Source organism: Dromiciops gliroides, chromosome 2 (assembly GCF_019393635.1).
Source record: "Dromiciops gliroides isolate mDroGli1 chromosome 2, mDroGli1.pri, whole genome shotgun sequence".
NCBI lineage: Eukaryota > Metazoa > Chordata > Mammalia > Microbiotheria > Microbiotheriidae > Dromiciops > Dromiciops gliroides.
The window spans coordinates 415,438,012-415,454,616 of NC_057862.1; positions in this window are offsets into that span (position 1 = coordinate 415,438,012).

Below are 16,605 nucleotides of genomic sequence, written 5' to 3' on the forward strand. Positions count from 1 at the left end.
CTTTAAAAGAAGAGGGCTAGAGTAGATGGTGTCCAAAGTAGCTTACAATCTTAAATCTATCATTCTATGGTCTTGTGAATAACCTCTTATGTCAGTGGATCTGGGATCTTGATATGGGTACTGTCTCCAATGTCCCATGCATCTTTCCTTATCTTCTGCAAATTTTGTCAATGTGCTCAACTGAATCCTTAAAGTGTGCTGAGGACTTCTTTATCTGTTAATACATTGTGGGCACTAAGAGGCTGTCAGTCTCTTGTCTCTTGTTTTTGCTTACTTTTTGCCCAGCCAACTTCCTTTTCCCAATCATACAGTCTCTCAATATTTTCTTTTATGTCATTCTTGCACATAAGTCATCATTGGTGATACCCTTCACCCTACTTAGGTGAATGACCTTTAGGTACCCTGCATTTTGATTCTTCTGAGATGGTGACTGTTCAATGATGTGTATCCAGATAAGATCAGAAAAGGATTTTCTAGACACAGGACAACAAAATACACACCGCTCTACATGTGTATAGGCTGTCTTTAGCCGACAAGACCCATTAGAAAATTCATTATTACGTAAAAACCTGTTTGCATGTCTCCTATCAAAGATAATATAGTTTAGGGGAAATGCTCTATATTCATTAAAAGTTAGTAACAATGAAATTACAGCATTTTACATTTCATAAAAGAAATCCAGGCACAGTCAGCAATTTATAAAATTATATCAGCAATCAAGACAGAGGGCCTTAAAATAACAAATGTACTTTACAATATAATTTCAACTACAACCTGGAGTCAGGGCTCAGTAATTGACTTTTTTCCTGATCCCAGGCAATAATAGCCATGTAGTCTTAATTATCCAGTGAGCATGTATTAAGCACTTACTGTGATCCAGGCACTGTGCTAAGCACCAAGGATACACAGAAAGGCAAAAGACAGACCCTGTTCTCAAGGAACTCACAATCTAATGGGGTAGACAACAAACAAACACGTCTATACAAACAGGCTACATGCAGGATAAATAAGAAATGGTTAATTGAGTGAAGAAACTAGAATTAAGGGGGATTGGGAAAGACTTCCTATAGAAGATGGAATTCCAGCTGGGACTTGAAGGGAGCCAAGGATGTCAGAAAGCAGAGATGATGAGTGAGAACATTCCAGGCTTGGGGAACAACCAGAGAAAATACCCAGAGCTGAGAAATGGAGTATCTTGTTCATGGAAGACTGAAGTTAGTTGAGTATGAGAGTACTATGATCAAACCCATCTTTAGGAAAATCACTTTGACATCCGAATGTCTTAGCCACAACACATATTGCCTATGCATGCATGCATGCATGCATATGTCTCTGTATATACATACTTAAACATTTATGTGTTAATATGTTACATATATAGACATAGACACAGATACATGTATCCACCTATGTATATGTGTTATAGTTAAGTTTGCATAGCTAATTTACACAACTGGGCAGCAGGGAAGAATAATGAACCATGGCTTCATTGTCTGCTCTTGCATTGTAAGGTCTATGCATTAACATACACATATATGTGTATCAGAAGTTTCAAGATCAAATATAAAATCTGACATTTACAGTAGCTCCCAACCCGCCCCTTTCCTATCTTTTTTGTCTCATTTCATTCTACTTTCATATATTCTATAATCAGCTCTACTGGCCTACAGGTTATGCTTTGCACACATGATGTTCCATCTCCCATCTCCATGCCTTTGTATACTCTATTCCTTCTTAACTGAAATGTTCTTCCTTCTAGTCTCCAACTCTTAGAATGCTATAAAAGAAAAATCAAAACAAAAGGGAAAAACCACAAGAAAGAAAAAACAAAAAAAAACCCTGAAAATAGTATGCCTCAATTTTCATTCAGATTCCATAATTCTTTATCTGGATGTGGAGAGCATTTTCTACCACGAGTCCTTTGACATTGTCTGGGATCATTGTATTGCTGAGAAGAGCTAAGTCTATCACAGTTGATCATTGTACAGTGTTGTTGTTACTATGTACAGTGTTCTCTTGGTTCTGTTCATCTCACTCAGCATTAGTTCCTGTAAGTCTTTCCAGATTTTTCTGAAATCTGCCTGTTTATCATTTCTTACAGCACAAAAGTATTCCATTATATTCATATACCACAACTTGTTTAGCCATTCCTCAATTGATGGGCATCCCCTCAATTTCCAATAATGCCTGCTTTTCTTTAAGAATCATACCAAATGCCATCTCCTATAGAAAATCTTTTCTGATTCCCCAGATACCAGTGTCATCCACCTTCATATTACTTTCTATCTCTTCTGCCTTTATCATACATGTCCTGCTTTATATATGTTGTTTCCCCCATTAAAATGTAAGCTTTTTGAGGACAGGAACTGCTTTTACTTTTATCCCCCGTGCTTAGCACAAAGGCCTGGCATACAGTAAGTTATTAACAAATACCTGTTGATTGATTTCATGTAACTCTTATTCATGTCCTCTTGTAAATCCCCAAAGAGGATCCATCCATGCATGTTTTAAAGGTCTTTCTTTAGATCTCTTGACATGTGATCTTCATACATGTGGGAAGGAGTGCATCTTTCTTTCTTTTTTTAATTTAGTTTGTTTTTTGGTGAGGCAGTTGGGGTTGAGTGACTTGCCCAGGGTCACACAGCTAGTAAGTATCAAGGCCAGATTTTAACTCAGGTCCTCCTGAATCCAGGGCCAGTACTCTATCCACTGTGCCACTTAGCTGCCCCCAGGAGTACATCTTTCTAATGATATCCTTTATGCCACTTCTCCTCCACAATCTTAATTAGGAATATGTTGTAGATACAGAGAATTTTTTTGTTCTACTAACCTCTGATTTCCTATAACAATGCATTGTATCTTATAATCTCAAAGAATTAACTTAATCACACAGTCAGTGTCAGAGGCAGGACTGAAACCAATCTCTTCCTGACTCTAGCATCGTCCGTCAACTGATATACTACATCTCACAGAGAACTCTATTAGGTAAAAATTAAATCTGAAGTCCTAGTTTCATCCTTATGACAATGCCACGAAATAAAGAAAATCTCATGAAATGTAGTATTGCCCCTGTTTTGCTGATGAGCAAGCTGAGGCACAAAGTCATTAAATGATGTTCCCATTCCCCCATTCTGCATCCTGCCACACACAATAGAGTATATGTGGTTAAATTCCTCTCCATCCTCAGAGGAGAGAATGGTTAGGAGGAAGCAACATTCTTGACTCTGAAAGACAAACATGTTACAAATCATTTTAAAAAAAAAATACATATCTCCTCCAAGCTCATATTGTTATTTTTGGTCACCTCCCTAAACTAGGAAATGTTCATTATCTTAACCTCTATTTTTTTCCTTCATTATAAATCAAAACATTTTAACTGAAATAAAGGAAGGAGGGAACCAATCTAAGCCATGGCCCTGAGGGCCTCTAGAAGAAATAGTTAGAGTTTTTCTATATTCAAAAGACTTACAACTTGAAAACAACAACAAATATGTGTGTGTGTGTGTGTGTGTGTGTGTGTGTGTGTATACACATATATAGTTCTACCAGATGGGTTTGCTCAATTCATCCAACTCTAATAAAACCCTCAAAGTAAAGTCAGAATATCCACATTTATCCTGCAAAAACATGTTTCCTTTTTCATAAACTTCTTTTACAAAAATGATCCTAACCCTGCCAGATTGGTCGCCAGTGACACACGGAATAAGAATGATCATCATTAATTCTCCCAGCAATAGTAAGTCTAACTTCATAATTCAACTCCAGAGCTGACAGTTGTATAGCAGCAGATACATTTTTTACCTAAATTGCAGTAACAGGATTACATTGTTTTTTACCAGTTACAATAATAGCGTTGCAAAATCTATGGATTGGTGGTGGAGGGAGAAAGGAAAGAAAAATAACTTGAACTAATACCAAGTGTCAGAGACCCAGAATTGAGGTTCCTTCCACAAAGTACCAAAAGGCTGCCATCAGCTTCTCTCATCCTTGCCAACTTAGCCAATTAGAGATAAACAAATTAACTTCCTGGGCTGGTTTCCTCTGAATCACTTTTCAGCTTTGGAGTGGTTTTCCATCACTACAAACCTTTTCCTCTCCCTTATGCACCAGCAAACATACTGATACAATTTAAAGGTCATGTTCTTTTCAAACTGACAGGGCCCTCGGAAGTTTTGACGAGAGGCCCTCCAAGCCTCACACCCTACAGATAGAAAGGAATTAGGTAAAGCATCACTCGATGTAAGCTCAATCATGTGAACTGATTAGAAAACGTATCCATGGGGGGGGGGGGAATTGAAAGTGTGACGGGCAGCCTTTCCAGGAAAGGAGATGTCATGCTGATAATATTCAGCTAGTAGCTGACACTGGAAGAGGGGGTGAGGGTTGAGGGTCAATAAAGATATAATTGCCTTCAAACATGAAAAAGGGGAAAAAATTCTCAATTTTGTCTTTTTGAAGCCCCAAATGAATATTCTTTATTTGGTACTACTGTCCATTTCCAGCTGGTCAAACTCTACCCCCTTATCACAAAGTTGGAATTAATAGGACTGTCTCAAAGAATGAAAGACAGTATAGCATTGTAGATACAAAGCTAGTCTTGGCAGAAAGACCTGGGTCTAAGTCTGACAAAAGTATGTACAAGTATGACAAGCTAGTAAGCTATGTGACCCTAAGCAAGTCATTTAACCTCTTGGTGCCCCCAGGCAGCTTTCTAAGATAATAAGCTATAGAGAATTCACAGATTCGCATCTATAGAGTTTCCATACCAAGGGTTCTTATACACAGATTCCAGGAGAGAGGGGGTCTCAAGGAATGGTTGTTTTTTTCTTGAGAAGGTAATATTCTTAGCGCCTAATGAAAGTCAGGATTATAGGGTATATATACATACACACACATACATACACACCTATTATACATATACACATATATGTGTGTATGTGTGTATATATTTTAGTTGTATGTATAAGTTGACTTTCACTGGTAGTTGGATTTTTGTTCTAGAGAAAGTGCATTTTTTAAAATGACTTTTCTTGTATGTGTTTCTGGAAGACAAAGGGAATGATTCAAAAAATCTTATTTATACTATTGGCAGATGCTACTCTTCTAAAAACTGATCATTTTCATTTTTCATACTTTGTTGTTGTCAGTGTATTGGCATTTTCCTCCAAAGACTTTGTTCCTCAACCAAAAATGACCAAAGTTTTGTCTGAGGCCTTATGTCAGAAACTTCTCAAAGATGCTTCAATGGCCAAGGGACACTCAGGACAACAGTTGATATCACTGCTATTTGTGACAAATTTGTTACTCAACACAGGTAGTGATGGTGGGACCACCAATTAAAAAAGAGAAAACTTGAGGAAAACCCAAGAAGAAAAAATATTGAGTGGAAAAGGGTATCACATTGATTGGACGCTTTACTCTTACACGAGACCAACACAAAATTTTCCATCCAATGCTTCTTCCTCCCTCCCTTCTCCTTTCCCAGCTACAGCTCCCAGTTTATATGTCCTTCTCTGATCTCAATCTTTCTTAGTATGTGTCTCCATGTGGCTCCAGGCTCTATCTTTAGGAGAAGCCATCCCACTGCAAACAACATATGCAGAGTACAGAAATACTTTAGCCTCGAGAAGATCTGGTAGTGTCGCGACTTCACACAAATCCTCGAAATCAACACAGACCTCGTTAAATTTTTACTGAAACAATTTGCATTTCATCATTCCCTCCTAGTTTGCCTGGTTCAAGAATTTGGGTGCTGAAGAAATTTGGGGCCCAGAACACTTGCTTTAAGCACACAGTTGGGAAGGAAGGACCAAAAGAAAAAAAAACTGTTTCTCTGGATTTCAGTAAGATTTTATTGATAGCTTTGGTGGGTTGTTGTTCTTCTTTCTTACATCACCAAATTTTTTCCATAGTATTCTTCCTGTTCCCCTTCCAGAGAGTAATCCCATATAACAAATAGTATTTTGAAGACAAAAAGAATTTGAGAGGGAAAATATATGCAATGTGCAACATTTATGGACCTTTCACTTCTGCAAAGAAATAGAATACAGGTGTCTTTTCCTTTTACTTCTTTTGCCCATGTTTGTTTTTTATAATTTGTGCCATCCACCTTAATTTTTTTTGTGGTTGCTCTTTCCATTTATATTGTCATGGTCATCATATATTTCATTTTCTTGGCTCTGCTTACTTCACTCTACATCAGTTCCTGTAAATCTTTTCATGTTTCTCTGTATTCATCCCATTTGTCATTTCTTACAGCGCAGTATTTGACTAGTCATTCCCCAGTTGATTGGCATTTTTCCATCTGATTTCTGATTGTTCAAAGTTCATTCATTCTTTCAGCATACATTCACTGGACCCTTGCTATGTGGAAGATTCCATGCTGGGTGCTGATCAGGACACAGCAGAACAAAAGAATGTAGTCCTTTCTGAACAGAGCTTAACGTCTAGCCTGCAAACACCCATGATAAGGATTGTGGCGAGACACCAGTGAAGCACTATAAGAATTCATATAATGGTGAAATAACTTCTGACTGGATTAAATTAAGAAATTAAAGAAAACTTTTATTTTTTAGTAAGAAAAGTAGTATAAGAAAGGCAGAATTTGATCAGAGTCTTAAAAGATAGGTATGTTTTTTCAGGTGACAGGGAAGAAGTACATCCTAAAGAGAAAAGGTGTGGAGGTGGGAAATAGCGAGAGTTGTGATTTGCTGGGAGGGTGGAGTACACAAATATAGGGCACAAGCAGTGTTGAGTAAGGTCAGAAGGGCAGATTAGAGCCAGACTGCAGTGTTTTAAATGACAAACTGCAGAGTTAGGGCTTTCTGTAGGCAAGGGGGAACCATTGGAGATTTTTTAAACTGGAGATTGAACCAATCAGAGGTCCACTCTGAGAAAATTAGCCTGTCAATGTAGATAGGATGATTGAAGAGGAGAGACTTAAGGGAATGAGACCAATTCAAGAACTATTGCAATAGTCCTGGTAAGATTTTGTGAACAAGTATACTCTTACCACATGTTTGCCTGAAAGACTATTTTATAGAGAATTCACACAAGGCAAGTGCTCACGTGGTGGTCAGAAGTGATACAAGGCCACTTTCAAGGTCTCTCTGAAGAATCGTGGAATCGATTGTGAGACATGGGAGACAATGGTATAGGACCACCCAGCATGGCACGCCCGAATCAAAGAAGGCACTGTGCTCTATGAGCAGACCACAGTTGCAATTGCTCAAAAGAAATGTGAGATGTGCACATTTAGAGACATCCCCACGACAAATGTTCATGTGGACTATTTGTGCCTGAACTGTGGTAGAGACTTCCAGGCTCCTATTGGTCTCATCCACCACTATTGGACACACTAAATCTTGACCCTGACATAATGATGTCATTTTAGTTCTCTTTGAGCACAACAGACAATCCATACTTGGTATAAGATTCTAGAATTTGATCATATACACCCATTGGCCTTTTCACCTTTCTAGATGGAAGAATCCCTGCTCTGATACTTACCAGCTACTTGACCCGTGGGGGGGGGGTCACATCATTTCTCTGACCTTTAATTTCCTCATTCATAAAACAGCGACAGATAATACTTGTTCTATCTAGCACAATAGGTTGTTATGAAGAAAACATTTTTATAAACCTTAAAGGACAATGGAAATATGGGTATTACTATGATATTATTTTTAACAGAGAGAGGCAATATAGCAGAGGGGACAGAGAGAGAGAGAGAAGATCTACATTCAAATCCTGCCTCCACACTTACTTAGCTATGTGACCATGGGCACACTTAACCCCTTGACACCACAAGCAATTCTTTAAGACTAGAAGTTACCAAAAATTACCAGTATACATCAGTGGATGGAGTTTCTATGCTGGAATTGGACCTGATCATGAAATCACAGATACAGACATAATAAATAATAGATAGATTTGCTTTTTCCTAGATCTGTGATTTTAATAATGAAGGGAACTTATGTTGAGAAAATGCCCTCTGCCAATAAAGACTAGCAACTTCTCTGCACTTTAAGCTTCCTGGATTTACTGAAGGTACTGAGATATTAATTTTTTGGCCCAAAATCTCACTATCAGTAAGCAGGCATCAGAGGGTAAGATGTGAACTCAAGTCTTCCTGACTCAGTGGCTAGCTCTCTTTTGACTAAGGTATGGTGTTTCTCATGGTAGGTAAATTACAGGTGAATGGGTAGATACATAGATAAACACATACATTCATACATACACAAATAGAGAGAGAAAATGGTAGAGATGATAGATGATAGAGAATAACAAAGAGAAAGCTAGAAATAACTTTTATATAGTGCTTTAACAATTGCAAAACACTTGATAAATATTATAGTATTTGATATTGTATACTAACATAGAAAAAGCTAACTCCGGGGAGGCAGCTAGGTGGCGCAGTGGATAAAGCACCAACCCTGGATTCAGGAGGACCTGAGTTCAAATCTGACCTCAGACACTTGACACTTACTAGCTGTATGACCTTGGACAAGTCACTTAACCTCATTGCCCCACCCCCCAAAAAAGAAAAAAGAAAAAAAAAAGAAAGAGTTAATTCCTTTCAGTTTGTCCTCACATGCAAGCCACTACAACCATTTGATTATTGGAGCTGCCCTTTTCTCAACCTTCTCCACCTCAGTTAGGTCTTTCTTAAGCTATAGCAACCAAAATTGTAGTCCAAGCATAGCCTCAACATGGCCATTCAAGGATTAGACATTGACCATTATTCTACCTCTAATACCTTTTGTGTAATGGTCAGAATTTTTCTGGACTTTCCAGTATTCCTTACACATTAACATAGTACTAAATAGTCACACTTACTGGTAGCACACAGAACAAAGCAGTAATTATATAGGGTCACAAAAGGGTTTGGGAAGAAGTAGATTTTAAGCCAGTTTCCTTCCAAATTAAGAATAAGATACAACAACGGAGTGGTTTTGGATAGCTGACAAAACCCATATAACCAAGAGAAAGTGACTATTGCTTCATGAAGACCACAGTAGACATGTTCTTTTCAATTTACTTTCCAAAATTATATCAATATTGAATGAATGAATGAATGAAAAAGCACCTATTGAGTACTTACTATTTACTATTTGCAAAGCACTGTACTAAGCACTAGGTATACAAAGACAAAGATAAGACAATTCCTTCTCTCACTTCAATAAAGGAAAACAATACATGTAGCAGGGTACAGCTGTGAGTCAAATGGCCAATTCTCACAGTCCTTAGGGCACAGTAGCAAAACAGGTGGCACTGCATCTTCTTTAATGTCATTTTCATTGACAAAATCAAATCTGTTTCTAATGATGAGACATCTGACAACTCTGAGGACTTTGGTGGAAAAAAACCTGCTTTTTGGATCTTTGGTGGCTGTGACTGCTAAGGTGGCAGGGGAAGTACGCCCTGCAAAGAAGGCGACTGGTCTCATCTCCACAAAGGTTATTCCCTTCTATGATGATTGTTACCAGTCTGGTAGCAGGATATGTGGTATGGGATGTGAGCAAGGGAGGCTCCTCTTTTCCTGGAGCTCTTGGGATTACCTCACCATCATTGGCAATTGGTCAGCAGATGGTATTGATGGTGACAATAATGATGGGTCCCTACTCTACAAAGGTCACCTCTATGATGGCTGCAGAGGCCATTTTAGAAGTCAGGCTGGTTGGGGGGAGGGGAAGGGAGGGGATTGCAATTCCCAGAGCTCTCCACTAAGATGTAAGGTGGTGGTGGTGGATAATTTGACCATTCTAGCACCAGTTGCCTGCTATCTCTCCCTCAAGATGATGGTGGTGGTGGTAGGAATGCAATCTTAGCATTAAGTAGCACTTTATAATTTACAAAATACTTTTCTCACAACTCTATAAGCTAAGCTGTACATGTACTATTATCATTCCCGTTGAACCAATTTAGTCTCCAAGGTCAAGCTGGCAAGTGGCCACCTGGTCATTAAGTGACTTGCCCAGGGTCACACAGCTAGTAAGTGTTAAGTGTCTGAGGCCGGATTTGAACTCAGGTCCTCCTGACTCCAGAGCCGGTGCTCTATCCACTGCGCCACCTAGCTGCCTTCACCTGACCATTCTTGAAGGCTCCCAATGGAACCTTCTACCTCCTGAAGTTGTCACTTTCACTTCTGGATGGCTATAATTGTTAGGAAGTTTATCTTTGTTTCAAGTCTAAGTTTGCCCTTTGCAACTTCTACTCATCATTTCTGGTTCTATCCTCCAGGGCCAAGAAGAATAAGGCTAATCCCTCTTCCATATAACCACCCTGCAAATACATGAAGACAGCTAGCATGTCTTTTCTTCTTTAGTCTTAACATTCCTGGTTTCTTCAACCAATCCTCACTGGAATGGACTTAGAGCTGTTTATTGTCCTGCTTGTGTCTCTTTTGGTCATCTCCAGGTTGGTCACCTCTGAGACTATTTACCAGGGGGAAAGGAAAGATAAAAGCTGGTAAAGGTGTTTTGAGTCATATTCTTAACAGAACAGGAGTATTATTTTAATAAGAGGGTCTGTTGCAGTGGAATTAGTAAAAAGCATAAAGCTTGTCTGTCCACCACCATCAAGTTTCAAGCCATTTTTCCATTTCCTCATACAAAGAGGGGGTTTTTATTCTTAAAATAGGATTGTAATTGCTTAACACAAGTGGGTTCTTTTCACATACTTGCTAAATAAGTCTCCCTCCATTGATGTAGGCAGTTTCAAAATTTGCAATGCTGTTCACAAATGCAAGAAAGGGATCGAATCCAAGACCTTGAAATAGCTAAGACACTTTCCTCTCCCCATTTAAAATTTTTGTCCCTGGAAAAGTTGCTTGGGAGTGTGTTTCATAAATGGTTTTAATTAATCAGTCAAAGGCAAATCCTCCCTCTTTGGGGGAATTTGATCCATCTCCTCTTTCTTAGGAAATGAGCTAAGGGGCAGCTAGGTGGCGCAGTAGATAGAGCACTGGCCCTGGAGTCAGGAGGACATGAGTTCAAATTTGGCCTCAGACACTGGACACTTACCAGCCATGTGACCCTGGGCAAGTCAATTAACCCTGATGCGTCAAACATCTGGGACCATCTCTAGTCATCCTGATGTATATCTTGCCACTGCACCCAGATGACTCTGAAAGAGAGTGAAACTGGTGAGTTTGCACAGCTCTTCCTCACTTAAATCCAATTCATTACAAGTCAAGACATCTGTCATGGTCCTCTTTGAGAACAAAGGACAAACAACAAGGAAGTGAGCTTCATTGTTAGGGCTGCAGGCTTGGGATAGGTTGTTGTCAGTTTTCCATGGATTTCTGGTGGGTAGAAGGCAGTGGACTGCATGGACAAGGCCCTACCCCTAATAAACAGGAGGCTAGAGAGTGATTTTGTTCTCTTCTGTAGCTCTCGAAGGCTTTTCATTGTGCACACAAGGAAAGTAAAAACCAGGCGGCAGGATTTTTAATATTTTTAAAGGAGTTTCAAGAACTCTGACTCCAGATTAAGAGGACCAGAGTTCAAATCTCATGTTTACCACCTGTGTGACCCTTGCCAAGTTACTTAAAACTCCCTAGATAGCCTCAGTTTCCTCATTTGTAAAATGAGAGTGTTAGACTAGATGGCCTTTAAGGTCATCAGATCCAGTTCTGTGATCCCTTCGCTCAGTATTTACTTTCCCCCTCATATCCCACCCCCTAAAAAAAAATCTTGTCTTTTAAAAAACTTTACTTTTTTCTAAACTTTATATTTAGTAGCCCTTGTTATTGAAATATTTTGGGGTATGTTGAGTCCCTTGAAACTTGAGGCTAGACTAGGAATTTTGCAGAAACAAAGAGTACCGAGTTATTCTTTTTCTCAGATCAGTGTGGACAAACAGTTAACCGCTCCATCTTCCAAATAAACCATGAATAGTGTGTTTGAGTAGACATAGCTTAATTGGTCCATAAGGTTCCTTCCACTTCTCAGGTTCATAGCTCTAAGATACCTCTGCTTGGAGAAGCCCATGGATTCAGAACAGAAATGGGACCCTTGGCTGAGGTCTGATGGATGAAGCTTTGGGCCAGATGCTTAACTTCCCCAAAAGTTTAGCTTATCTGTGACCAAAGTCATTGGTGCCCATTTAGGTCCCTGGGAAGTGGGGCACAGCCACACTAGGGAGTGTCACGTCAGCAGCACGTGTTGGGGGCAAGGATGTCAGCAGGGGTGGAATTTCAGAAGCCCAACATTCTGGTAATCTATATCCAGGTCTATTTTTTTCCTTATATCAGAAATATGGTCGGGGGGGGGTGCATTCCAGGATATTTCCCCCTTTCTGTACAGATGCAATAAAAGCAGCTAAATCGGGATGTGGATACTGCCTCGGGTGCTAACAAGACACATTCCTCTTGGTTCATGGCAAGTTATGAGAGTTTCTGTCTTATGTCACCATTTCTGACATGTGCCAGAGCAGAGAAACAGTGCCTTGGTTCCATAAAGAAGTACCACCCCTGAGAAAGATGAAACTCTCTGAACATGGAATTGGTGGGATTATATGCAAGCCCTGAAGTGCTACAGCAGCAGCAGCAGCCAGTCAGCCCAGCCCTGCCCAGCTTGGCCGGGCCCAGTCCAGGACCCAGCACCTCAGCTCCACAAATCATGTTGAAATCATCATCAGTTACAAAGCTTCCAACAAGGGCCATAAACTGAAAAAATCCTGGAGCCTCATATTATCAGGGTCTATGTGCTGAAAAATGGAACCAGGACCTGACTCTGGAAAGCTCTGCCTCCTCTTTAGCAACTAGGTTATCCCCAGATGAGTTCAGCCCTGCTCCTACATTGTACCCTGACATCAAAATATCTGTTCCTTCTAACAGGTTTTATTGAAGATAATAATAAAAATAACAACAATAATGGCTATCATTTGTATAATGCTTTAAAGTTTACAAAGTGTTTTACATATATTATTTCTCTTTATCCCCCCAAAAACCCCTGGGAAGTAGGTACTATTATTATCCCCATTTTACAGATGAGGAAACTGAGGCAAAGAGAGGTTAAATGGTTCTTCCAGAATCACACAGCCTGAAAGTGTCTGAGACAGGATTTGAACTTAGGTCTTCCTGGTGTCAAATTCAGTATTCTATGCATTATAACACCTAGCTGCCTAATAATAACATAATAATAATAATAACTTTTATATAGTGTTTTAATATTTGCAAAGTGCTTACCATATTCTCCCATGTCGATAATCACATTATACAAGTAGTGTGCAATAAGTCTTCTGTGCTCCCAGAATCATTATTTTTAATTAATAAATTCAATAAAATTTAATACATTCAAGTGACATTATATTGGAGAAACTGTGTGGTGCAATAGACAGAGTGTTGGCCTTTGAGTCAGGAAGACCTGAGTTCAAATCCCATCTCTGGCACTTATTAACTTTGCAACCATGAGGAAATTCTCTCAGCTTCAATCATCACGTATGGAAAATGAGGGGGATGGAGTTAAGGTTCTCTAAGGTTCCTTATAGCACCATCTATGACCCTGTGATCCATGGCTATAGTAAATTCAAGAGAGGTGTATTATGTAAATGGGAGGAAGGCAATATACAGGACAGTGAATAGAATATTGGCCCCGGAGCCTGGAAGACCAGAATTAAGATCCTATCTCTGACACTTGCTGTATGACCTTGTGAAAGTCACTCTGAACCTCAGTTTCTTCATCCGTAAAGTAGGGATAACAATACCTATAACACCCACCTTATTGTTATGAGGTTCAAATGAGCTAATGCAGGCAAAGTGCCTTTTGAACATTAAAGCTCTAGATAAATGTCAATTACTACTATATCCCCAACTTTCTTCTTTAAGAGAAATAAACATGTTATTTTAATAAAATATAGCCCCTACATATATAAATATTCTGAAGGGGCCTTGAAGTTACAATGGCGAAAGTTGCCACATATTAACTGAAAAATATGTCCTCTCTATATTTAGGTTCCTACATTTTTAGAGGGCCTCAGTGATTTACTAGCCAGCGTACAATACTTATATGACTACATTTACTTATGGTAGTCAGCAGGAGGATATGGGGAGCAGTAAAAAAAAAGGAAACCAAAGGTAGAAGGACATGAGGGAGAAATTTGAGGATCATTAGAATAGCTCTAGAATTTTCCCCTGAAACACCCTTGACTTTGTTGCCAAAGCTGTGATGTTAAATAGGATCATGCCACACGTTTAGAGTCCTGCTGATTTTCTGGTTCCTCAGTGGCCCAGTCCCCAGGGTCAAAGATGAGGCCCAGACTTCAAGGCCGCCAAGGTGAACATGAAGTCGGAAGTCAATGTCCTTCAAAGAAAGAGCTGACATTCTGAGATGAAGTTCAGGCTTCCTGTGCAGAGACTCAGGGATTCTGCCCCCAGACAAGATAAGTTATCTTTAAGGTTTGTATTTTGAGAAAATAAATAAAAATAATCAACTGTTAGAAGTTCAGCTTGCAAAAATTTTTTTTTAATTTTAAAAAGTTCAGGTTACAACATGCTTCTACTGAACCACCTCTGAGCTGGGGATAGAGCTCAATTCTTCTCTTCAGAGACACGAAGCACAAGCCACGGTTTTTCAAAGACATGGGAGCTTTGCATCTGGCAGCACATACAGATTGGAAGTTCAGGTCCCGCAGAAAATTCATCTTCCAAATATGAAAATTCGCATCTATCAATACATTCTTCAGTCTGTGTAAGAACAAGATAATTGTTTTAAATTGATAGTTTCTTGGGTATCTGAAGGCTTAATCTTGAAGACATATACTCCCCTTAAATGTTTCCTTGCCTACTTGGCCTATGCCTTTGCTGTCTCTACTAAACTTCTCCTCACCTAATAGGACTTTGAAAGGTACCTAGAAATACTGTTTAATGTATGATAGGATCCCAGGATCCTAAATCTAGAACTAGAAGGAATCCCAGAGGCCATCTGGTCCAACCTGTCCATTTTACAGATGAGGAAATTGAGACCCAATGACTTGCCCTAGGTTACACAGGTACCCAAACTCCTATGTTCCTTTTTTTTTTTTACTGGGAATAGAAACTCTGGAGACACATGACACCCCCTAAACAAAGCACTGGAAGCCAAGTATAGGCATCCTAAAGATAGCCAGGATTTTTTTATAGTGTGGAAATGTTCTGCTTTTAAATAATGAAAACCAGACAAGAATTCCAGATGTCCCTTCCCTAAAGCTGGTGGACTTGAGGGTGTTGTGGATTTCCAGTTGGTCTTTCTAAAGGCTAAAGAAGAAAGTGATCCATCTAGACAGTTCTCCCAGGGAGAGATTTAATATGTCGTTCTACTTATTGGGCAGCTAGGTGGCACAGTGGATAGAGCACCAGATCTGGAGCCCAGAAGATCTGAGTTCAAATCTGGCTTCAAACACTGTGTGACCCTGGGCAAGTAACTTTATCCCTATTTACCTCAGTTCCTCATCTGTAAAATGGGGATGCACTGGAGAAGGAAATAGGAAATCACTCTAGTACTTTTGAAAAGAAAGACCCAAGTTGGACATGACTGAATGACTGAACAACAACAACAACAAAGACAATAGAAGAGAATTGAAAGATACAGTCCCGAGGCCATTCGTGTATATAGGAGGATGGAAGAAGAGGACAGGAAGTTTTCTATTTCTGTCTTTCATCTACACAATCCTAGCTCAGGTTGTTTTATTGGACAAATACAACTAAACTGCATATTTATGGACTAATGATGTGAGAGATTGTTCTTTTATTCATATGCACTGCTGTTTAAAGGCCAATTGTAAATATCCTTAGCAATTTTCATGGGTTGGCTCACATTCATTGGCCCCCTAGAACTCTAGGGACCTCTGGAGCATGACTTTCAGGATGTTGAAGGTCAGGAGCTCAGTCTCCTTGGGAACAGGTAACTTCCCTCTAAGAAAAGTTTTCTCTCAAGGCCCTCCTAAGCACTCTCTCCTACATGCCACTGGTTTTAAGAGAGATGAATCAGTGTAACACAAGCCCACTACAACAGCAAACCCCACAGCTCAAAGTGCATTTGCCACTGAGCATTTTTTTCATTTATAAACCATCCATTATTACCATTTGATAAAGTGAGAGTGAAGGGCTTATGGGTATAAATAGCAGCAGCAATATACAGAACCCCCTTTATTTACTATCTCCTGCAAAGAGTAAATATTGGATGGCTGATGAGGAGAAGGGAACAGAGAGAGAGAGAGGAGAAATCTCATCTCCCTTCCCCACTCGCCTTACCTGAATCTGAGTACAATCAAGGGAAAAGCTTGGAGAGCAAAAGAGAGAATACCACTCATAAGCTCTAACTTCCATAGGATCATAGAATTCAGAGCTAGATAGGAATGACCATCCATATCACTTAGTTCAGTCCCCTTCTGAACAGATGAGGAAAACTGAGACAAGGAAAAGGAAAGTAACTTCCATGAAATCACATCTTTTCAATAAGTGACAGAAACAGGACTTAAACCCTGGTCCTTTAAATATCAGCCCTGAGTTGTCACTAGACCCAGAGAGTCTCCCATTTGAGTAAGCAACTCATCCTGATTCTGCTTAGTTTCCAGTATAGATGAGCATGTCCTGAGTGGCACAGCCATAGCCCAAGATGAAAC